Source organism: Ctenopharyngodon idella, chromosome 4 (assembly GCF_019924925.1).
Source record: "Ctenopharyngodon idella isolate HZGC_01 chromosome 4, HZGC01, whole genome shotgun sequence".
In the NCBI taxonomy this organism is placed as follows: Eukaryota; Metazoa; Chordata; class Actinopteri; order Cypriniformes; family Xenocyprididae; genus Ctenopharyngodon; species Ctenopharyngodon idella.
In genome coordinates, this window is record NC_067223.1 from 27,995,789 (window position 1) to 28,016,394 (window position 20,606).

General features: G+C 46.2%; 33 non-coding genes across 33 annotated transcripts; 27 read left to right on the plus strand and 6 right to left on the minus strand.

Annotated features, from left to right (window-relative positions):
• The first annotated feature begins 2,155 nt into the window (after nucleotides 1-2,155).
• Nucleotides 2,156-2,227, plus strand: trnaq-cug (transfer RNA glutamine (anticodon CUG)). Its single transcript has one exon. It is a non-coding gene; the product is annotated as a tRNA-Gln (tRNA).
• A 593-nt stretch (nucleotides 2,228-2,820) lies between these two features.
• On the plus strand, nucleotides 2,821-2,892 carry trnaq-cug (transfer RNA glutamine (anticodon CUG)). The gene has a single exon. It is a non-coding gene; the product is annotated as a tRNA-Gln (tRNA).
• A 150-nt stretch (nucleotides 2,893-3,042) lies between these two features.
• trnaa-agc (transfer RNA alanine (anticodon AGC)) lies at nucleotides 3,043-3,115 on the minus strand. Its single transcript has one exon. It is a non-coding gene; the product is annotated as a tRNA-Ala (tRNA).
• A 2,141-nt stretch (nucleotides 3,116-5,256) lies between these two features.
• trnap-agg (transfer RNA proline (anticodon AGG)) lies at nucleotides 5,257-5,328 on the plus strand. Its single transcript has one exon. It is a non-coding gene; the product is annotated as a tRNA-Pro (tRNA).
• A 96-nt stretch (nucleotides 5,329-5,424) lies between these two features.
• On the plus strand, nucleotides 5,425-5,498 carry trnai-aau (transfer RNA isoleucine (anticodon AAU)). Its single transcript has one exon. It is a non-coding gene; the product is annotated as a tRNA-Ile (tRNA).
• Nucleotides 5,499-5,594: 96 nt separating this feature from the next.
• On the plus strand, nucleotides 5,595-5,667 carry trnaf-gaa (transfer RNA phenylalanine (anticodon GAA)). Its single transcript has one exon. It is a non-coding gene; the product is annotated as a tRNA-Phe (tRNA).
• A 105-nt stretch (nucleotides 5,668-5,772) lies between these two features.
• Nucleotides 5,773-5,844, plus strand: trnaq-uug (transfer RNA glutamine (anticodon UUG)). The gene has a single exon. It is a non-coding gene; the product is annotated as a tRNA-Gln (tRNA).
• A 213-nt stretch (nucleotides 5,845-6,057) lies between these two features.
• On the plus strand, nucleotides 6,058-6,129 carry trnaq-cug (transfer RNA glutamine (anticodon CUG)). The gene has a single exon. It is a non-coding gene; the product is annotated as a tRNA-Gln (tRNA).
• Nucleotides 6,130-6,279: 150 nt separating this feature from the next.
• Nucleotides 6,280-6,352, minus strand: trnaa-agc (transfer RNA alanine (anticodon AGC)). Its single transcript has one exon. It is a non-coding gene; the product is annotated as a tRNA-Ala (tRNA).
• Nucleotides 6,353-8,494: 2,142 nt separating this feature from the next.
• trnap-agg (transfer RNA proline (anticodon AGG)) lies at nucleotides 8,495-8,566 on the plus strand. Its single transcript has one exon. It is a non-coding gene; the product is annotated as a tRNA-Pro (tRNA).
• Nucleotides 8,567-8,662: 96 nt separating this feature from the next.
• Nucleotides 8,663-8,736, plus strand: trnai-aau (transfer RNA isoleucine (anticodon AAU)). The gene has a single exon. It is a non-coding gene; the product is annotated as a tRNA-Ile (tRNA).
• A 96-nt stretch (nucleotides 8,737-8,832) lies between these two features.
• trnaf-gaa (transfer RNA phenylalanine (anticodon GAA)) lies at nucleotides 8,833-8,905 on the plus strand. Its single transcript has one exon. It is a non-coding gene; the product is annotated as a tRNA-Phe (tRNA).
• A 105-nt stretch (nucleotides 8,906-9,010) lies between these two features.
• trnaq-uug (transfer RNA glutamine (anticodon UUG)) lies at nucleotides 9,011-9,082 on the plus strand. The gene has a single exon. It is a non-coding gene; the product is annotated as a tRNA-Gln (tRNA).
• A 213-nt stretch (nucleotides 9,083-9,295) lies between these two features.
• On the plus strand, nucleotides 9,296-9,367 carry trnaq-cug (transfer RNA glutamine (anticodon CUG)). The gene has a single exon. It is a non-coding gene; the product is annotated as a tRNA-Gln (tRNA).
• Nucleotides 9,368-9,517: 150 nt separating this feature from the next.
• Nucleotides 9,518-9,590, minus strand: trnaa-agc (transfer RNA alanine (anticodon AGC)). The gene has a single exon. It is a non-coding gene; the product is annotated as a tRNA-Ala (tRNA).
• Nucleotides 9,591-11,732: 2,142 nt separating this feature from the next.
• On the plus strand, nucleotides 11,733-11,804 carry trnap-agg (transfer RNA proline (anticodon AGG)). The gene has a single exon. It is a non-coding gene; the product is annotated as a tRNA-Pro (tRNA).
• Nucleotides 11,805-11,900: 96 nt separating this feature from the next.
• trnai-aau (transfer RNA isoleucine (anticodon AAU)) lies at nucleotides 11,901-11,974 on the plus strand. The gene has a single exon. It is a non-coding gene; the product is annotated as a tRNA-Ile (tRNA).
• Nucleotides 11,975-12,070: 96 nt separating this feature from the next.
• trnaf-gaa (transfer RNA phenylalanine (anticodon GAA)) lies at nucleotides 12,071-12,143 on the plus strand. Its single transcript has one exon. It is a non-coding gene; the product is annotated as a tRNA-Phe (tRNA).
• A 105-nt stretch (nucleotides 12,144-12,248) lies between these two features.
• trnaq-uug (transfer RNA glutamine (anticodon UUG)) lies at nucleotides 12,249-12,320 on the plus strand. The gene has a single exon. It is a non-coding gene; the product is annotated as a tRNA-Gln (tRNA).
• A 213-nt stretch (nucleotides 12,321-12,533) lies between these two features.
• On the plus strand, nucleotides 12,534-12,605 carry trnaq-cug (transfer RNA glutamine (anticodon CUG)). Its single transcript has one exon. It is a non-coding gene; the product is annotated as a tRNA-Gln (tRNA).
• Nucleotides 12,606-12,755: 150 nt separating this feature from the next.
• Nucleotides 12,756-12,828, minus strand: trnaa-agc (transfer RNA alanine (anticodon AGC)). The gene has a single exon. It is a non-coding gene; the product is annotated as a tRNA-Ala (tRNA).
• A 2,142-nt stretch (nucleotides 12,829-14,970) lies between these two features.
• trnap-agg (transfer RNA proline (anticodon AGG)) lies at nucleotides 14,971-15,042 on the plus strand. Its single transcript has one exon. It is a non-coding gene; the product is annotated as a tRNA-Pro (tRNA).
• A 96-nt stretch (nucleotides 15,043-15,138) lies between these two features.
• Nucleotides 15,139-15,212, plus strand: trnai-aau (transfer RNA isoleucine (anticodon AAU)). The gene has a single exon. It is a non-coding gene; the product is annotated as a tRNA-Ile (tRNA).
• Nucleotides 15,213-15,308: 96 nt separating this feature from the next.
• On the plus strand, nucleotides 15,309-15,381 carry trnaf-gaa (transfer RNA phenylalanine (anticodon GAA)). The gene has a single exon. It is a non-coding gene; the product is annotated as a tRNA-Phe (tRNA).
• Nucleotides 15,382-15,486: 105 nt separating this feature from the next.
• On the plus strand, nucleotides 15,487-15,558 carry trnaq-uug (transfer RNA glutamine (anticodon UUG)). The gene has a single exon. It is a non-coding gene; the product is annotated as a tRNA-Gln (tRNA).
• Nucleotides 15,559-15,771: 213 nt separating this feature from the next.
• On the plus strand, nucleotides 15,772-15,843 carry trnaq-cug (transfer RNA glutamine (anticodon CUG)). Its single transcript has one exon. It is a non-coding gene; the product is annotated as a tRNA-Gln (tRNA).
• Nucleotides 15,844-15,993: 150 nt separating this feature from the next.
• trnaa-agc (transfer RNA alanine (anticodon AGC)) lies at nucleotides 15,994-16,066 on the minus strand. Its single transcript has one exon. It is a non-coding gene; the product is annotated as a tRNA-Ala (tRNA).
• Nucleotides 16,067-18,208: 2,142 nt separating this feature from the next.
• On the plus strand, nucleotides 18,209-18,280 carry trnap-agg (transfer RNA proline (anticodon AGG)). The gene has a single exon. It is a non-coding gene; the product is annotated as a tRNA-Pro (tRNA).
• A 96-nt stretch (nucleotides 18,281-18,376) lies between these two features.
• trnai-aau (transfer RNA isoleucine (anticodon AAU)) lies at nucleotides 18,377-18,450 on the plus strand. Its single transcript has one exon. It is a non-coding gene; the product is annotated as a tRNA-Ile (tRNA).
• Nucleotides 18,451-18,546: 96 nt separating this feature from the next.
• Nucleotides 18,547-18,619, plus strand: trnaf-gaa (transfer RNA phenylalanine (anticodon GAA)). Its single transcript has one exon. It is a non-coding gene; the product is annotated as a tRNA-Phe (tRNA).
• Nucleotides 18,620-18,724: 105 nt separating this feature from the next.
• On the plus strand, nucleotides 18,725-18,796 carry trnaq-uug (transfer RNA glutamine (anticodon UUG)). Its single transcript has one exon. It is a non-coding gene; the product is annotated as a tRNA-Gln (tRNA).
• Nucleotides 18,797-19,009: 213 nt separating this feature from the next.
• On the plus strand, nucleotides 19,010-19,081 carry trnaq-cug (transfer RNA glutamine (anticodon CUG)). Its single transcript has one exon. It is a non-coding gene; the product is annotated as a tRNA-Gln (tRNA).
• Nucleotides 19,082-19,231: 150 nt separating this feature from the next.
• trnaa-agc (transfer RNA alanine (anticodon AGC)) lies at nucleotides 19,232-19,304 on the minus strand. Its single transcript has one exon. It is a non-coding gene; the product is annotated as a tRNA-Ala (tRNA).
• Nucleotides 19,305-20,606: the final 1,302 nt, after the last annotated feature.

The window sequence follows — 20,606 nt, forward strand, 5'->3', positions numbered from 1 at the left end:
AGCAGTATTATCTCCTCTGCTCCTGCAGGAGCTCAGTTCTCTCTGACAAAATTTTTCCACTGCTGCAGCATTGATATTCTTTCACACTGCCACAGGAGCTCAGTTTCTTTGAAAAATTCACGCTCCTGCAGGAGCTCAGTTTCTTTTTCTCCACTGATGCAGCAGTGATGTTCCCTGTACTCCCGCAGGAGCCCAGTTTCTTTGGAAAATTTTCTCCACTGCCGCAACAGTGATGTTCCCTCACGCTCCCACAGGAGCTTAGTTTCTCTGGGAAAATATTTTCTTCACTGCCACAGCAGTGATGTTCCCTCTGCCTCCTGCAGGAGCTCAGTTTCTCTGGAAACATTTTCTCCACTGCCACAGCAGTGATGTTCCTTCATGCTCCAGCAGGAGCTCAGTTTTCTCTGGCAAAAAATTCTACACTGCCGCTGCAGTGATGTTTCCTCATGCTCCTGCAGGAGCTCCGTTTTGTTGGAAAATTTTCTCCACTGCCACAGCAGGAGCTCCGTTTCTCCTTATAACCTCGACTTCACTGCCACAGCAGCATTATCTCTCCTTCTCCCAAAAGAGCTAACCTATGTGCAACCTTTCACAGCTGACTATCAGCGAGGCTTACTATTGTGATGCGATGAGCATCCAACTCCCTTCCAAGGACACAGAAAGCCCTCCAGATCCAGTGACTAAACCCCTCCCTACAATTGGCACACCCTCAGCTTCGTGCTTTGCAAGTTTTTTGGGGGTTATCAACATCATTTTCTGGCTGCTGTCCTGCATTAGTTTGTAACTTTTTGTGTTTTAGAGAATTGAATTCAAAATATATGCAAGCAGCAATTATCAGGGTTCAAGCATTTTAAGGCCATTAAGCCAATGCGTAAAAAAGTATTGTTTTATTTAGCAAGCATGTAACCATTTGAATAATAGAAGGAAAATACCATTTACAGCCAATACAGACAGTTTACCATAGGAAATAAATGGTTTTGAAAGTGTTTTTAACAGTTATGGTGCCACCTAGAGTCCAGTATCCATAAAAGGAATGTACATTTCCTGAAGAAAATGTGAGTGGTGCTTGCAGTGGCAAAACTTGGCACTAGGCAGATGCTACACTGTTCTGCACGGTTGCAAGAGAGCCAATCAACATGTCTGTAAGATGTTGTGGAGTTGAGATATGGCTTATTCATGTTTGTATGGTTGCTAGTACTCTAAATGGTTGCTAGGGTGTGGCTACACAGTTACCATGGTGATATTTACAGATTGGTTTCTCACCTGAAACAATAGAGCCCACCTGGAAATCCATTTATCCTTTCCTGAAACTTCCACATCGTCATGGAGAGCGCAGCTCATGGTTGCTTAGCAACAGCAAAAGGTACTAAAGACATCGTTAAAATAGTCCATGTGACTGCAGTGGTTCAACTTTAATATTATGAAGCAGCGAGAATAAATTTTGTGCGCAAAAACAAAACAAAAATAATGACTATTCAATAAGATCTTCTGTTCTGTGTCATTCTTCTATGCTGTTTACGCTTACGCAGATGTAATTATATTTCTGTGCCATTCTATTAATTTAACTGAACAATAACATAGTAAAAACCTTTTCGTCAGCAGCGAGCCTCAAGAGCTCAACTAGGCAGTGTCCCATCGTGCCATAAAAGCGCAGACTGTCCCATTAGGGAAGTGAGCGTAAAAGGGCAGGGCCCCAGCTGGAGAATGCGGGCATCGATCCCGCTAAGCGAGCGCTCTACCATTTGAGCTAATTCCCCTGGACAGCAGAGTAAAGGTGAGCTAATTCCCCTGGAGCTAATTCCCCTGGATGGCAGAGTAAAGGTGTCCATTGCTCTCAAAGACACCGGTCCCTGGTTCGATCCCTGCCCGCCTCTCAGATGGTGTAATGGTTAGCACTCTGGACTGTGAATCCAGTGATCCGAGTTCAAATCTCGGTGGAGCCTTTCTTTGATCTCTTTGCGGCAGGGGGAGAAATACAGAGGCGTTGCGCAACTGCTAACGTAACTGTAAAGAGGCGGTGAAATTGGCATTCTCAAAGCGAATCAGGGAAACATGGGCTTAAACGGCAAAGCCTTCACTGGCTCTTTGCTATGCCGCTTCTAGGCTGAATGACTTCATCCTCCGGGGCTCGGCGAGCAAAGGCAACTCTCGCCGCGTTTCCATGGTGTAATGGTTAGCACTCTGGACTCTGAATCCAGCGATCCGAGTTCAAATCTCGGTGGGACCTGCTTTTGCCACGAATGTGAGCAGGACCCCGTCCGAAAAACCTTTTCGTCAGCAGCGAGCCTCAAGAGCTCATCTAGGCAGTGTCCCATCGTGCCGTAAAAGCGCAGACTGTCCCATTGGGGAAGTGAGCGTAAAAGGGCAGGGCCCCAGCTGGAGAATGCGGGCATCGATCCCGCTAAGCGAGCGCTCTACCATTTGAGCTAATTCCCCTGGACAGCAGAGTAAAGGTGAGCTAAATCCCCTGGATGGCAGAGTAAAGGTGTCCATTGCTCTCAAAGACACCGGTCCCTGGTTTGATCCCTGCCTGCCTCTCAGATGGTGTAATGGTTAGCACTCTGGACTTTGAATCCAGTGATCCGAGTTCAAATCTCGGTGGAGCCTTTCTTTGATCTCTTTGCGGCAGGGCGGAGAAATACAGAGGCGTTGCGCAACTGCTAACGTAACTGTAAAGAGGCGGTGAAATTGGCATTCTCAAAGCGAATCGGTGAAACATGGGCTTAAACGGCAAAGCCTTCACTGGCTCTTTGCTATGCCGCTTCTAGGCTGAATGACTTCATCCTCCGGGGCTCGGCGAGCAAAGGCGACTCTCGCCGCGGTTCCATGGTGTAATGGTTAGCACTCTGGACTCTGAATCCGGCGATCCGAGTTCAAATCTCAGTGGGACCTGCTTTTGCCACGAATGTGAGCAGGACCCCGTCCGAAAAACCTTTTCGTCAGCAGCGAGCCTCAAGAGCTCGTCTAGGCAGTGTCCCATCGTGCCGTAAAAGCGCAGACTGTCCCATTGGGGAAGTGAGCGTAAAAGGGCAGGGCCCCAGCTGGAGAATGCGGGCATCGATCCCGCTACCTCTCGCATGCTAAGCGAGCGCTCTACCATTTGAGCTAATTCCCCTGGACGGCAGAGCGAAGGTGTCCATCGCTCTCAAAGGCACCGGCGAGGAGCGACCCCTAGCATGTGTGCAAGCGCCGCGGCGGGATTTCCATTGGGCACAAAGAAAAGAGACCCTATTTCCTCTGTGCTGGTGACTGGCTACTGTTTAGTTGTAGATTTAAGTAAAAGATTGTGCTTTCATCTTTAAGGCCCTTCTTGGTCTTAATCCACAATATGTGTGTGGACGCTCAAGACGCTACCTCTAGGGTCACTCGGGTTGTGCAGCCGACTTCTCCTCTCTGTTTCCCGCTCTGGCTGAACTCTCTGGAGTCGGGAAACGCGCCGGCGCTCTTTGCAGGATTTTTTTCACATTGCAGCAAAACAGACTAAAAATACTCCGTCATTTTTTGTCATAGAGACATCAGTAATATATCAATTGAAACTATAGAATATCTTCTTTTATTTGCGTACACTCCGAGTAAAAACAAAATGTTGTGCTTTTTGCAAAATAAAGAAAACTAACATGAGGCGTGATCTGTCGTCTCCCTCTGAACGAAGTCCAATCTGATAGTTCTCAGAAAATGAACTGTAACTTAGTGAATACTGATCACAAAAAAATTAGACTTATGTCTAAAGAAACTTTGGAATGTCAGGTTTTAAATCGTGTAAGTCAAATGGAAAACAGATATTCTCTGTTTATGTAATCTGTATGAAAACAGAGCCATGTCAGACGCCCGTGACTCAGCTCATTATCCGCTAATGCGGCCACGCCCACGGAGCTAGCGCTATTCAGACACGCGAATTCTGAGGCAATACTTGTACACACGGTCGCAATCGTGTATTTATTGTCTTCAAAAGTGTTTATCTGCATGTTATAGCCATGGTTAGCGATCTCTGGAAGCCTCTGTTAGTTCCTGGAATGTCACATGGCCTGTTCTTCTTTAGAGTAATTTGTGGACTAAAGGTGCACAGAGCGCCCTCCGGCTGCAAGTATGAATTGAAAACACAGTATCCAGTGCTCCTAGCGATGACAATAAATACTGAATAAATATTACTCCTCTGAATAGAAAATTGACATAAACATATGAGAATCCATCAATATTTCTCCAAATGTGCATGCTTTTAAGCTAAAAGCCTATATGAAATGCCATAGAGGTAACATGACTGTTCAGACACTTTGCATCACAGAAATACATTATATTTTTAAAGGTTATAATAGAATACCTTTATTTTAAATTGTAAAAATATTTCAAAGGATTGGTGTTGTTTCTGTATGTGTGATATACAGCACGGTGAGCTTGAGACATGATCACAGAGGGTTTTTTTCACATAGCCTACCTGACTGAAAGAGCTCATTATTATGCAGGTCATTAGCTGATTATGTGGATCTTTTGTCTTCTGAGGTGTGAATCGCAGCATTATTCATGAAGATTCACGCCTCCGCGCATACTGTGTTTCTTGACAAAAAGTGTGTTAGAAAAGGTAAATCTCTCTATTGTTTTATATGAACGAGTAGGCAGGATTTTTTGTTTTTTCAATAGCCACGCATAAACGTTATTCCTCCAGAAATACAAACATGTACGTACATGTTGTTTACATATTATGGTAGCCAAGTTCGTGCTGAATACAGTGTGATGACACTTTTGCCATTAATATCTTTATGAACAACTAAAAAAAAGCACAAACGTCAGGGCATGTCAAAACTTCTCCAGGGCCCCAAAACAGCCTCAGACTCCAGAGGGTTAAAGTCTAAAAGACATCTGGCTTTTTTAGCTGTTCTCCCTAAGCACTGGAAGAGTCTCCCTCTTCACCTTAGGTCCACCCTCACCATTGGCATATTTTTAATCCACTCAGAAGCCCACTGCTGTTGTTTTTTAAATGGGCTTCATCATAAATAATCCACTTGGCTATCAGGAGATTGTAATTCGCTATCAGAAGTGAGTTCTGAGGTCAGGAAAGCCTGCACCCACGAGGAACGTTACAGGGTGAGTACTCCCAAACAACCTTCATTACAACTTCAGTTTGTTTTTGCACAAAAAAAGCCTCACAATTTGTCTTGGCATTGTTTTTGTCAACGTGTTTTGGCGATGCTCATTGTGTCTTGGGCCATGCAAAAACAGCCATGTTGGCGGCCAGGCAGCAGCAGGAAGGCGGTCGGTGTTGGCTCGTTGGTCTAGGGGTATGATTCTCGCTTAGGGTGCGAGAGGTCCCGGGTTCAAATCCCGGACGAGCCCGTGCTTCGGCTCAGGTTTTAATCTCGCCAGCCTGATTAGTGTTACGGGCAATCAGGAGATTTCTGGGAAACTGGGCAGCAAGCCCTGTCGTAGCGAGGCCGGTTAGCTCAGTTGGTTAGAGCGTGGTGCTAATAACGCCAAGGTCGCGGGTTCGATCCCCGTACGGGCCAACGTTTTGCTCTGTGGGGACCTTCAAGCTTTGCGCTTCTCGCAAGTGACCGACGGTCTCACAGAAATCCCCTCTGGCCAGAGCGCACACCAACCTGGCCGAAATAGCTCAGTTGGGAGAGCGTTAGACTGAAGATCTAAAGGTCCCTGGTTCGATCCCGGGTTTCGGCAGAGAAGCCACCGCTGCGTGTTTTTGGTCGAGGGGGTCCAGTGACCAAACGCCTCCACCTAGCCACATTGCTGCCCGCCTCTCAGACGTGCCGCTCAGAGAGCGGTGGTTCCATGGTGTAGTGGTTAGCACTCTGGGCTTTGAATCCAGTGATCCGAGTTCAAATCTCGGTGGAGCCTTTCTTTGATCTCTTTGCGGCAGGGCGGAGAAATACAGAGGCGTTGCGCAACTGCTAACGTAACTGTAAAGAGGCGGTGAAATTGGCATTCTCAAAGCGAATCGGTGAAACATGGGCTTAAACGGCAAAGCCTTCACTGGCTCTTTGCTATGCCGCTTCTAGGCTGAATGACTTCATCCTCCGGGGCTCGGCGAGCAAAGGCGACTCTCGCCGCGGTTCCATGGTGTAATGGTTAGCACTCTGGACTCTGAATCCAGCGATCCGAGTTCAAATCTCGGTGGGACCTGCTTTTGCCACGAATGTGAGCAGGACCCCGTCCGAAAAACCTTTTCGTCAGCAGCGAGCCTCAAGAGCTCATCTAGGCAGTGTCCCATCGTGCCGTAAAAGCGCAGACTGTCCCATTGGGGAAGTGAGCGTAAAAGGGCAGGGCCCCAGCTGGAGAATGCGGGCATCGATCCCGCTACCTCTCGCATGCTAAGCGAGCGCTCTACCATTTGAGCTAATTCCCCTGGACGGCAGAGCGAAGGTGTCCATCGCTCTCAAAGACACCGGCGAGGAGCGACCCCTAGCATGTGTGCAAGCGCCGCGGCGGGATTTCCATTGGGCACAAAGAAAAGAGACCCTATTTCCTCTGTGCTGGTGACTGGCTACTGTTTAGTTGTAGATTTAAGTAAAAGATTGTGCTTTCATCTTTAAGGCCCTTCTTGGTCTTAATCCACAATATGTGCGTGGACGCTCAAGACGCTACCTCTAGGGTCACTCGGGTTGTGCAGCCGACTTCTCCTCTCTGTTTCCCGCTCTGGCTGAACTCTCTGGAGTCGGGAAACGCGCCGGCGCTCTTTGCAGGATTTTTTTCACATTGCAGCAAAACAGACTAAAAATACTCCGTCATTTTTTGTCATAGAGACATCAGTAATATATCAATTGAAACTATAGAATATCTTCTTTTATTTGCGTACACTCCGAGTAAAAACAAAATGTTGTGCTTTTTGCAAAATAAAGAAAACTAACATGAGGCGTGATCTGTCGTCTCCCTCTGAACGAAGTCCAATCTGATAGTTCTCAGAAAATGAACTGTAACTTAGTGAATACTGATCACAAAAAAATTAGACTTATGTCTAAAGAAACTTTGGAATGTCAGGTTTTAAATCGTGTAAGTCAAATGGAAAACAGATATTCTCTGTTTATGTAATCTGTATGAAAACAGAGCCATGTCAGACGCCCGTGACTCAGCTCATTATCCGCTAATGCGGCCACGCCCACGGAGCTAGCGCTATTCAGACACGCGAATTCTGAGGCAATACTTGTACACACGGTCGCAATCGTGTATTTATTGTCTTCAAAAGTGTTTATCTGCATGTTATAGCCATGGTTAGCGATCTCTGGAAGCCTCTGTTAGTTCCTGGAATGTCACATGGCCTGTTCTTCTTTAGAGTAATTTGTGGACTAAAGGTGCACAGAGCGCCCTCCGGCTGCAAGTATGAATTGAAAACACAGTATCCAGTGCTCCTAGCGATGACAATAAATACTGAATAAATATTACTCCTCTGTATAGAAAATTGACATAAACATATGAGAATCCATCAATATTTCTCCAAATGTGCATGCTTTTAAGCTAAAAGCCTATATGAAATGCCATAGAGGTAACATGACTGTTCAGACACTTTGCATCACAGAAATACATTATATTTTTAAAGGTTATAATAGAATACCTTTATTTTAAATTGTAAAAATATTTCAAAGGATTGGTGTTGTTTCTGTAAGTTTGATATACAGCACGGTGAGCTTGAGACATGATCACAGAGGGGTTTTTTCACATAGCCTACCTGACTGAAAGAGCTCATTATTATGCAGGTCATTAGCTGATTATGTGGATCTTTTGTCTTCTGAGGTGTGAATCGCAGCATTATTCATGAAGATTCACGCCTCCGCGCATACTGTGTTTCTTGACAAAAAGTGTGTTAGAAAAGGTAAATCTCTCTATTGTTTTATATGAACGAGTAGGCAGGATTTTTTGTTTTTTCAATAACCACGCATAAACGTTATTCCTCCAGAAATACAAGCATGTACGTACACGTTGTTTACATATTATGGTAGCCAAGTTCGTGCTGAATACAGTGTGATGACACTTTTGCCATTAATATCTTTATGAACAACTAAAAAAAAAGCACAAACGTCAGGGCATGTCAAAACTTCTCCAGGGCCCCAAAACAGCCTCAGACTCCAGAGGGTTAAAGTCTAAAAGACATCTGGCTTTTTTAGCTGTTCTCCCTAAGCACTGGAAGAGTCTCCCTCTTCACCTTAGGTCCACCCTCACCATTGGCATATTTTTAATCCACTCAGAAGCCCACTGCTCTTGTTTTTTAAATGGGCTTCATCATAAATAATCCACTTGGCTATCAGGAGATTGTAATTCGCTATCAGAAGTGAGTTCTGAGGTCAGGAAAGCCTGCACCCACGAGGAACGTTACAGGGTGAGTACTCCCAAACAACCTTCATTACAACTTCAGTTTGTTTTTGCACAAAAAAAGCCTCACAATTTGTCTTGGCATTGTTTTTGTCAACGTGTTTTGGCGATGCTCATTGTGTCTTGGGCCATGCAAAAACAGCCATGTTGGCGGCCAGGCAGCAGCAGGAAGGCGGTCGGTGTCGGCTCGTTGGTCTAGGGGTATGATTCTCGCTTAGGGTGCGAGAGGTCCCGGGTTCAAATCCCGGACGAGCCCGTGCTTCGGCTCAGGTTTTAATCTCGCCAGCCTGATTAGTGTTACGGGCAATCAGGAGATTTCTGGGAAACTGGGCAGCAAGCCCTGTCGTAGCGAGGCCGGTTAGCTCAGTTGGTTAGAGCGTGGTGCTAATAACGCCAAGGTCGCGGGTTCGATCCCCGTACGGGCCAACGTTTTGCTCTGTGGGGACCTTCAAGCTTTGCGCTTCTCGCAAGTGACCGACGGTCTCACAGAAATCCCCTCTGGCCAGAGCGCACACCAACCTGGCCGAAATAGCTCAGTTGGGAGAGCGTTAGACTGAAGATCTAAAGGTCCCTGGTTCGATCCCGGGTTTCGGCAGAGAAGCCACCGCTGCGTGTTTTTGGTCGAGGGGGTCCAGTGACCAAACGCCTCCACCTAGCCACATTGCTGCCCGCCTCTCAGACGTGCCGCTCAGAGAGCGGTGGTTCCATGGTGTAATGGTTAGCACTCTGGACTTTGAATCCAGTGATCCGAGTTCAAATCTCGGTGGAGCCTTTCTTTGATCTCTTTGCGGCAGGGCGGAGAAATACAGAGGCGTTGCGCAACTGCTAACGTAACTGTAAAGAGGCGGTGAAATTGGCATTCTCAAAGCGAATCGGGGAAACATGGGCTTAAACGGCAAAGCCTTCACTGGCTCTTTGCTATGCCGCTTCTAGGCTGAATGACTTCATCCTCCGGGGCTCGGCGAGCAAAGGCGACTCTCGCCGCGGTTCCATGGTGTAATGGTTAGCACTCTGGACTCTGAATCCAGCGATCCGAGTTCAAATCTCGGTGGGACCTGCTTTTGCCACGAATGTGAGCAGGACCCCGTCCGAAAAACCTTTTCGTCAGCAGCGAGCCTCAAGAGCTCATCTAGGCAGTGTCCCATCGTGCCGTAAAAGCGCAGACTGTCCCATTGGGGAAGTGAGCGTAAAAGGGCAGGGCCCCAGCTGGAGAATGCGGGCATCGATCCCGCTACCTCTCGCATGCTAAGCGAGCGCTCTACCATTTGAGCTAATTCCCCTGGACGGCAGAGCGAAGGTGTCCATCGCTCTCAAAGGCACCGGCGAGGAGCGACCCCTAGCATGTGTGCAAGCGCCGCGGCGGGATTTCCATTGGGCACAAAGAAAAGAGACCCTATTTCCTCTGTGCTGGTGACTGGCTACTGTTTAGTTGTAGATTTAAGTAAAAGATTGTGCTTTCATCTTTAAGGCCCTTCTTGGTCTTAATCCACAATATGTGCGTGGACGCTCAAGACGCTACCTCTAGGGTCACTCGGGTTGTGCAGCCGACTTCTCCTCTCTGTTTCCCGCTCTGGCTGAACTCTCTGGAGTCGGGAAACGCGCCGGCGCTCTTTGCAGGATTTTTTTCACATTGCAGCAAAACAGACTAAAAATACTCCGTCATTTTTTGTCATAGAGACATCAGTAATATATCAATTGAAACTATAGAATATCTTCTTTTATTTGCGTACACTCCGAGTAAAAACAAAATGTTGTGCTTTTTGCAAAATAAAGAAAACTAACATGAGGCGTGATCTGTCGTCTCCCTCTGAACGAAGTCCAATCTGATAGTTCTCAGAAAATGAACTGTAACTTAGTGAATACTGATCACAAAAAAATTAGACTTATGTCTAAAGAAACTTTGGAATGTCAGGTTTTAAATCGTGTAAGTCAAATGGAAAACAGATATTCTCTGTTTATGTAATCTGTATGAAAACAGAGCCATGTCAGACGCCCGTGACTCAGCTCATTATCCGCTAATGCGGCCACGCCCACGGAGCTAGCGCTATTCAGACACGCGAATTCTGAGGCAATACTTGTACACACGGTCGCAATCGTGTATTTATTGTCTTCAAAAGTGTTTATCTGCATGTTATAGCCATGGTTAGCGATCTCTGGAAGCCTCTGTTGGTTCCTGGAATGTCACATGGCCTGTTCTTCTTTAGAGTAATTTGTGGACTAAAGGTGCACAGAGCGCCCTCCGGCTGCAAGTATGAATTGAAAACACAGTATCCAGTGCTCCTAGCGATGACAATAAATACTGAATAAATATTACTCCTCTGTATAGAAAATTGACATAAACATATGAGAATCCATCAATATTTCTCCAAATGTGCATGCTTTTAAGCTAAAAGCCTATATGAAATGCCATAGAGGTAACATGACTGTTCAGACACTTTGCATCACAGAAATACATTATATTTTTAAAGGTTATAATAGAATACCTTTATTTTAAATTGTAAAAATATTTCAAAGGATTGGTGTTGTTTCTGTAAGTTTGATATACAGCACGGTGAGCTTGAGACATGATCACAGAGGGGTTTTTTCACATAGCCTACCTGACTGAAAGAGCTCATTATTATGCAGGTCATTAGCTGATTATGTGGATCTTTTGTCTTCTGAGGTGTGAATCGCAGCATTATTCATGAAGATTCACGCCTCCGCGCATACTGTGTTTCTTGACAAAAAGTGTGTTAGAAAATGTAAATCTCTCTATTGTTTTATATGAACGAGTAGGCAGGATTTTTTGTTTTTTCAATAGCCACGCATAAACGTTATTCCTCCAGAAATACAAACATGTACGTACATGTTGTTTACATATTATGGTAGCCAAGTTCGTGCTGAATACAGTGTGATGACACTTTTGCCATTAATATCTTTATGAACAACTAAAAAAAAAGCACAAACGTCAGGGCATGTCAAAACTTCTCCAGGGCCCCAAAACAGCCTCAGACTCCAGAGGGTTAAAGTCTAAAAGACATCTGGCTTTTTTAGCTGTTCTCCCTAAGCACTGGAAGAGTCTCCCTCTTCACCTTAGGTCCACCCTCACCATTGGCATATTTTTAATCCACTCAGAAGCCCACTGCTCTTGTTTTTTAAATGGGCTTCATCATAAATAATCCACTTGGCTATCAGGAGATTGTAATTCGCTATCAGAAGTGAGTTCTGAGGTCAGGAAAGCCTGCACCCACGAGGAACGTTACAGGGTGAGTACTCCCAAACAACCTTCATTACAACTTCAGTTTGTTTTTGCACAAAAAAAGCCTCACAATTTGTCTTGGCATTGTTTTTGTCAACGTGTTTTGGCGATGCTCATTGTGTCTTGGGCCATGCAAAAACAGCCATGTTGGCGGCCAGGCAGCAGCAGGAAGGCGGTCGGTGTCGGCTCGTTGGTCTAGGGGTATGATTCTCGCTTAGGGTGCGAGAGGTCCCGGGTTCAAATCCCGGACGAGCCCGTGCTTCGGCTCAGGTTTTAATCTCGCCAGCCTGATTAGTGTTACGGGCAATCAGGAGATTTCTGGGAAACTGGGCAGCAAGCCCTGTCGTAGCGAGGCCGGTTAGCTCAGTTGGTTAGAGCGTGGTGCTAATAACGCCAAGGTCGCGGGTTCGATCCCCGTACGGGCCAACGTTTTGCTCTGTGGGGACCTTCAAGCTTTGCGCTTCTCGCAAGTGACCGACGGTCTCACAGAAATCCCCTCTGGCCAGAGCGCACACCAACCTGGCCGAAATAGCTCAGTTGGGAGAGCGTTAGACTGAAGATCTAAAGGTCCCTGGTTCGATCCCGGGTTTCGGCAGAGAAGCCACCGCTGCGTGTTTTTGGTCGAGGGGGTCCAGTGACCAAACGCCTCCACCTAGCCACATTGCTGCCCGCCTCTCAGACGTGCCGCTCAGAGAGCGGTGGTTCCATGGTGTAATGGTTAGCACTCTGGACTTTGAATCCAGTGATCCGAGTTCAAATCTCGGTGGAGCCTTTCTTTGATCTCTTTGCGGCAGGGCGGAGAAATACAGAGGCGTTGCGCAACTGCTAACGTAACTGTAAAGAGGCGGTGAAATTGGCATTCTCAAAGCGAATCGGGGAAACATGGGCTTAAACGGCAAAGCCTTCACTGGCTCTTTGCTATGCCGCTTCTAGGCTGAATGACTTCATCCTCCGGGGCTCGGCGAGCAAAGGCGACTCTCGCCGCGGTTCCATGGTGTAATGGTTAGCACTCTGGACTCTGAATCCAGCGATCCGAGTTCAAATCTCGGTGGGACCTGCTTTTGCCACGAATGTGAGCAGGACCCCGTCCGAAAAACCTTTTCGTCAGCAGCGAGCCTCAAGAGCTCATCTAGGCAGTGTCCCATCGTGCCGTAAAAGCGCAGACTGTCCCATTGGGGAAGTGAGCGTAAAAGGGCAGGGCCCCAGCTGGAGAATGCGGGCATCGATCCCGCTACCTCTCGCATGCTAAGCGAGCGCTCTACCATTTGAGCTAATTCCCCTGGACGGCAGAGCGAAGGTGTCCATCGCTCTCAAAGACACCGGCGAGGAGCGACCCCTAGCATGTGTGCAAGCGCCGCGGCGGGATTTCCATTGGGCACAAAGAAAAGAGACCCTATTTCCTCTGTGCTGGTGACTGGCTACTGTTTAGTTGTAGATTTAAGTAAAAGATTGTGCTTTCATCTTTAAGGCCCTTCTTGGTCTTAATCCACAATATGTGCGTGGACGCTCAAGACGCTACCTCTAGGGTCACTCGGGTTGTGCAGCCGACTTCTCCTCTCTGTTTCCCGCTCTGGCTGAACTCTCTGGAGTCGGGAAACGCGCCGGCGCTCTTTGCAGGATTTTTTTCACATTGCAGCAAAACAGACTAAAAATACTCCGTCATTTTTTGTCATAGAGACATCAGTAATATATCAATTGAAACTATAGAATATCTTCTTTTATTTGCGTACACTCCGAGTAAAAACAAAATGTTGTGCTTTTTGCAAAATAAAGAAAACTAACATGAGGCGTGATCTGTCGTCTCCCTCTGAACGAAGTCCAATCTGATAGTTCTCAGAAAATGAACTGTAACTTAGTGAATACTGATCACAAAAAAATTAGACTTATGTCTAAAGAAACTTTGGAATGTCAGGTTTTAAATCGTGTAAGTCAAATGGAAAACAGATATTCTCTGTTTATGTAATCTGTATGAAAACAGAGCCATGTCAGACGCCCGTGACTCAGCTCATTATCCGCTAATGCGGCCACGCCCACGGAGCTAGCGCTATTCAGACACGCGAATTCTGAGGCAATACTTGTACACACGGTCGCAATCGTGTATTTATTGTCTTCAAAAGTGTTTATCTGCATGTTATAGCCATGGTTAGCGATCTCTGGAAGCCTCTGTTGGTTCCTGGAATGTCACATGGCCTGTTCTTCTTTAGAGTAATTTGTGGACTAAAGGTGCACAGAGCGCCCTCCGGCTGCAAGTATGAATTGAAAACACAGTATCCAGTGCTCCTAGCGATGACAATAAATACTGAATAAATATTACTCCTCTGTATAGAAAATTGACATAAACATATGAGAATCCATCAATATTTCTCCAAATGTGCATGCTTTTAAGCTAAAAGCCTATATGAAATGCCATAGAGGTAACATGACTGTTCAGACACTTTGCATCACAGAAATACATTATATTTTTAAAGGTTATAATAGAATACCTTTATTTTAAATTGTAAAAATATTTCAAAGGATTGGTGTTGTTTCTGTAAGTTTGATATACAGCACGGTGAGCTTGAGACATGATCACAGAGGGGTTTTTTCACATAGCCTACCTGACTGAAAGAGCTCATTATTATGCAGGTCATTAGCTGATTATGTGGATCTTTTGTCTTCTGAGGTGTGAATCGCAGCATTATTCATGAAGATTCACGCCTCCGCGCATACTGTGTTTCTTGACAAAAAGTGTGTTAGAAAATGTAAATCTCTCTATTGTTTTATATGAACGAGTAGGCAGGATTTTTTGTTTTTTCAATAGCCACGCATAAACGTTATTCCTCCAGAAATACAAACATGTACGTACATGTTGTTTACATATTATGGTAGCCAAGTTCGTGCTGAATACAGTGTGATGACACTTTTGCCATTAATATCTTTATGAACAACTAAAAAAAAAGCACAAACGTCAGGGCATGTCAAAACTTCTCCAGGGCCCCAAAACAGCCTCAGACTCCAGAGGGTTAAAGTCTAAAAGACATCTGGCTTTTTTAGCTGTTCTCCCTAAGCACTGGAAGAGTCTCCCTCTTCACCTTAGGTCCACCCTCACCATTGGCATATTTTTAATCCACTCAGAAGCCCACTGCTCTTGTTTTTTAAATGGGCTTCATCATAAATAATCCACTTGGCTATCAGGAGATTGTAATTCGCTATCAGAAGTGAGTTCTGAGGTCAGGAAAGCCTGCACCCACGAGGAACGTTACAGGGTGAGTACTCCCAAACAACCTTCATTACAACTTCAGTTTGTTTTTGCACAAAAAAAGCCTCACAATTTGTCTTGGCATTGTTTTTGTCAACGTGTTTTGGCGATGCTCATTGTGTCTTGGGCCATGCAAAAACAGCCATGTTGGCGGCCAGGCAGCAGCAGGAAGGCGGTCGGTGTCGGCTCGTTGGTCTAGGGGTATGATTCTCGCTTAGGGTGCGAGAGGTCCCGGGTTCAAATCCCGGACGAGCCCGTGCTTCGGCTCAGGTTTTAATCTCGCCAGCCTGATTAGTGTTACGGGCAATCAGGAGATTTCTGGGAAACTGGGCAGCAAGCCCTGTCGTAGCGAGGCCGGTTAGCTCAGTTGGTTAGAGCGTGGTGCTAATAACGCCAAGGTCGCGGGTTCGATCCCCGTACGGGCCAACGTTTTGCTCTGTGGGGACCTTCAAGCTTTGCGCTTCTCGCAAGTGACCGACGGTCTCACAGAAATCCCCTCTGGCCAGAGCGCACACCAACCTGGCCGAAATAGCTCAGTTGGGAGAGCGTTAGACTGAAGATCTAAAGGTCCCTGGTTCGATCCCGGGTTTCGGCAGAGAAGCCACCGCTGCGTGTTTTTGGTCGAGGGGGTCCAGTGACCAAACGCCTCCACCTAGCCACATTGCTGCCCGCCTCTCAGACGTGCCGCTCAGAGAGCGGTGGTTCCATGGTGTAATGGTTAGCACTCTGGACTTTGAATCCAGTGATCCGAGTTCAAATCTCGGTGGAGCCTTTCTTTGATCTCTTTGCGGCAGGGCGGAGAAATACAGAGGCGTTGCGCAACTGCTAACGTAACTGTAAAGAGGCGGTGAAATTGGCATTCTCAAAGCGAATCGGGGAAACATGGGCTTAAACGGCAAAGCCTTCACTGGCTCTTTGCTATGCCGCTTCTAGGCTGAATGACTTCATCCTCCGGGGCTCGGCGAGCAAAGGCGACTCTCGCCGCGGTTCCATGGTGTAATGGTTAGCACTCTGGACTCTGAATCCAGCGATCCGAGTTCAAATCTCGGTGGGACCTGCTTTTGCCACGAATGTGAGCAGGACCCCGTCCGAAAAACCTTTTCGTCAGCAGCGAGCCTCAAGAGCTCATCTAGGCAGTGTCCCATCGTGCCGTAAAAGCGCAGACTGTCCCATTGGGGAAGTGAGCGTAAAAGGGCAGGGCCCCAGCTGGAGAATGCGGGCATCGATCCCGCTACCTCTCGCATGCTAAGCGAGCGCTCTACCATTTGAGCTAATTCCCCTGGACGGCAGAGCGAAGGTGTCCATCGCTCTCAAAGACACCGGCGAGGAGCGACCCCTAGCATGTGTGCAAGCGCCGCGGCGGGATTTCCATTGGGCACAAAGAAAAGAGACCCTATTTCCTCTGTGCTGGTGACTGGCTACTGTTTAGTTGTAGATTTAAGTAAAAGATTGTGCTTTCATCTTTAAGGCCCTTCTTGGTCTTAATCCACAATGTGTGCGTGGACGCTCAAGACGCTACCTCTAGGGTCACTCGGGTTGTGCAGCCGACTTCTCCTCTCTGTTTCCCGCTCTGGCTGAACTCTCTGGAGTCGGGAAACGCGCCGGCGCTCTTTGCAGGATTTTTTTCACATTGCAGCAAAACAGACTAAAAATACTCCGTCATTTTTTGTCATAGAGACATCAGTAATATATCAATTGAAACTATAGAATATCTTCTTTTATTTGCGTACACTCCGAGTAAAAACAAAATGTTGTGCTTTTTGCAAAATAAAGAAAACTAACATGAGGCGTGATCTGTCGTCTCCCTCTGAACGAAGTCCAATCTGATAGTTCTCAGAAAATGAACTGTAACTTAGTGAATACTGATCACAAAAAAATTAGACTTATGTCTAAAGAAACTTTGGAATGTCAGGTTTTAAATCGTGTAAGTCAAATGGAAAACAGATATTCTCTGTTTATGTAATCTGTATGAAAACAGAGCCATGTCAGACGCCCGTGACTCAGCTCATTATCCGCTAATGCGGCCACGCCCACGGAGCTAGCGCTATTCAGACACGCGAATTCTGAGGCAATACTTGTACACACGGTCGCAATCGTGTATTTATTGTCTTCAAAAGTGTTTATCTGCATGTTATAGCCATGGTTAGCGATCTCTGGAAGCCTCTGTTGGTTCCTGGAATGTCACATGGCCTGTTCTTCTTTAGAGTAATTTGTGGACTAAAGGTGCACAGAGCGCCCTCCGGCTGCAAGTATGAATTGAAAACACAGTATCCAGTGCTCCTAGCGATGACAATAAATACTGAATAAATATTACTCCTCTGTATAGAAAATTGACATAAACATATGAGAATCCATCAATATTTCTCCAAATGTGCATGCTTTTAAGCTAAAAGCCTATATGAAATGCCATAGAGGTAACATGACTGTTCAGACACTTTGCATCACAGAAATACATTATATTTTTAAAGGTTATAATAGAATACCTTTATTTTAAATTGTAAAAATATTTCAAAGGATTGGTGTTGTTTCTGTAAGTTTGATATACAGCACGGTGAGCTTGAGACATGATCACAGAGGGGTTTTTTCACATAGCCTACCTGACTGAAAGAGCTCATTATTATGCAGGTCATTAGCTGATTATGTGGATCTTTTGTCTTCTGAGGTGTGAATCGCAGCATTATTCATGAAGATTCACGCCTCCGCGCATACTGTGTTTCTTGACAAAAAGTGTGTTAGAAAATGTAAATCTCTCTATTGTTTTATATGAACGAGTAGGCAGGATTTTTTGTTTTTTCAATAGCCACGCATAAACGTTATTCCTCCAGAAATACAAACATGTACGTACATGTTGTTTACATATTATGGTAGCCAAGTTCGTGCTGAATACAGTGTGATGACACTTTTGCCATTAATATCTTTATGAACAACTAAAAAAAAAGCACAAACGTCAGGGCATGTCAAAACTTCTCCAGGGCCCCAAAACAGCCTCAGACTCCAGAGGGTTAAAGTCTAAAAGACATCTGGCTTTTTTAGCTGTTCTCCCTAAGCACTGGAAGAGTCTCCCTCTTCACCTTAGGTCCACCCTCACCATTGGCATATTTTTAATCCACTCAGAAGCCCACTGCTCTTGTTTTTTAAATGGGCTTCATCATAAATAATCCACTTGGCTATCAGGAGATTGTAATTCGCTATCAGAAGTGAGTTCTGAGGTCAGGAAAGCCTGCACCCACGAGGAACGTTACAGGGTGAGTACTCCCAAACAACCTTCATTACAACTTCAGTTTGTTTTTGCACAAAAAAAGCCTCACAATTTGTCTTGGCATTGTTTTTGTCAACGTGTTTTGGCGATGCTCATTGTGTCTTGGGCCATGCAAAAACAGCCATGTTGGCGGCCAGGCAGCAGCAGGAAGGCGGTCGGTGTCGGCTCGTTGGTCTAGGGGTATGATTCTCGCTTAGGGTGCGAGAGGTCCCGGGTTCAAATCCCGGACGAGCCCGTGCTTCGGCTCAGGTTTTAATCTCGCCAGCCTGATTAGTGTTACGGGCAATCAGGAGATTTCTGGGAAACTGGGCAGCAAGCCCTGTCGTAGCGAGGCCGGTTAGCTCAGTTGGTTAGAGCGTGGTGCTAATAACGCCAAGGTCGCGGGTTCGATCCCCGTACGGGCCAACGTTTTGCTCTGTGGGGACCTTCAAGCTTTGCGCTTCTCGCAAGTGACCGACGGTCTCACAGAAATCCCCTCTGGCCAGAGCGCACACCAACCTGGCCGAAATAGCTCAGTTGGGAGAGCGTTAGACTGAAGATCTAAAGGTCCCTGGTTCGATCCCGGGTTTCGGCAGAGAAGCCACCGCTGCGTGTTTTTGGTCGAGGGGGTCCAGTGACCAAACGCCTCCACCTAGCCACATTGCTGCCCGCCTCTCAGACGTGCCGCTCAGAGAGCGGTGGTTCCATGGTGTAATGGTTAGCACTCTGGACTTTGAATCCAGTGATCCGAGTTCAAATCTCGGTGGAGCCTTTCTTTGATCTCTTTGCGGCAGGGCGGAGAAATACAGAGGCGTTGCGCAACTGCTAACGTAACTGTAAAGAGGCGGTGAAATTGGCATTCTCAAAGCGAATCGGGGAAACATGGGCTTAAACGGCAAAGCCTTCACTGGCTCTTTGCTATGCCGCTTCTAGGCTGAATGACTTCATCCTCCGGGGCTCGGCGAGCAAAGGCGACTCTCGCCGCGGTTCCATGGTGTAATGGTTAGCACTCTGGACTCTGAATCCAGCGATCCGAGTTCAAATCTCGGTGGGACCTGCTTTTGCCACGAATGTGAGCAGGACCCCGTCCGAAAAACCTTTTCGTCAGCAGCGAGCCTCAAGAGCTCATCTAGGCAGTGTCCCATCGTGCCGTAAAAGCGCAGACTGTCCCATTGGGGAAGTGAGCGTAAAAGGGCAGGGCCCCAGCTGGAGAATGCGGGCATCGATCCCGCTACCTCTCGCATGCTAAGCGAGCGCTCTACCATTTGAGCTAATTCCCCTGGACGGCAGAGCGAAGGTGTCCATCGCTCTCAAAGACACCGGCGAGGAGCGACCCCTAGCATGTGTGCAAGCGCCGCGGCGGGATTTCCATTGGGCACAAAGAAAAGAGACCCTATTTCCTCTGTGCTGGTGACTGGCTACTGTTTAGTTGTAGATTTAAGTAAAAGATTGTGCTTTCATCTTTAAGGCCCTTCTTGGTCTTAATCCACAATGTGTGCGTGGACGCTCAAGACGCTACCTCTAGGGTCACTCGGGTTGTGCAGCCGACTTCTCCTCTCTGTTTCCCGCTCTGGCTGAACTCTCTGGAGTCGGGAAACGCGCCGGCGCTCTTTGCAGGATTTTTTTCACATTGCAGCAAAACAGACTAAAAATACTCCGTCATTTTTTGTCATAGAGACATCAGTAATATATCAATTGAAACTATAGAATATCTTCTTTTATTTGCGTACACTCCGAGTAAAAACAAAATGTTGTGCTTTTTGCAAAATAAAGAAAACTAACATGAGGCGTGATCTGTCGTCTCCCTCTGAACGAAGTCCAATCTGATAGTTCTCAGAAAATGAACTGTAACTTAGTGAATACTGATCACAAAAAAATTAGACTTATGTCTAAAGAAACTTTGGAATGTCAGGTTTTAAATCGTGTAAGTCAAATGGAAAACAGATATTCTCTGTTTATGTAATCTGTATGAAAACAGAGCCATGTCAGACGCCCGTGACTCAGCTCATTATCCGCTAATGCGGCCACGCCCACGGAGCTAGCGCTATTCAGACACGCGAATTCTGAGGCAATACTTGTACACACGGTCGCAATCGTGTATTTATTGTCTTCAAAAGTGTTTATCTGCATGTTATAGCCATGGTTAGCGATCTCTGGAAGCCTCTGTTGGTTCCTGGAATGTCACATGGCCTGTTCTTCTTTAGAGTAATTTGTGGACTAAAGGTGCACAGAGCGCCCTCCGGCTGCAAGTATGAATTGAAAACACAGTATCCAGTGCTCCTAGCGATGACAATAAATACTGAATAAATATTACTCCTCTGTATAGAAAATTGACATAAACATATGAGAATCCATCAATATTTCTCCAAATGTGCATGCTTTTAAGCTAAAAGCCTATATGAAATGCCATAGAGGTAACATGACTGTTCAGACACTTTGCATCACAGAAATACATTATATTTTTAAAGGTTATAATAGAATACCTTTATTTTAAATTGTAAAAATATTTCAAAGGATTGGTGTTGTTTCTGTAAGTTTGATATACAGCACGGTGAGCTTGAGACATGATCACAGAGGGGTTT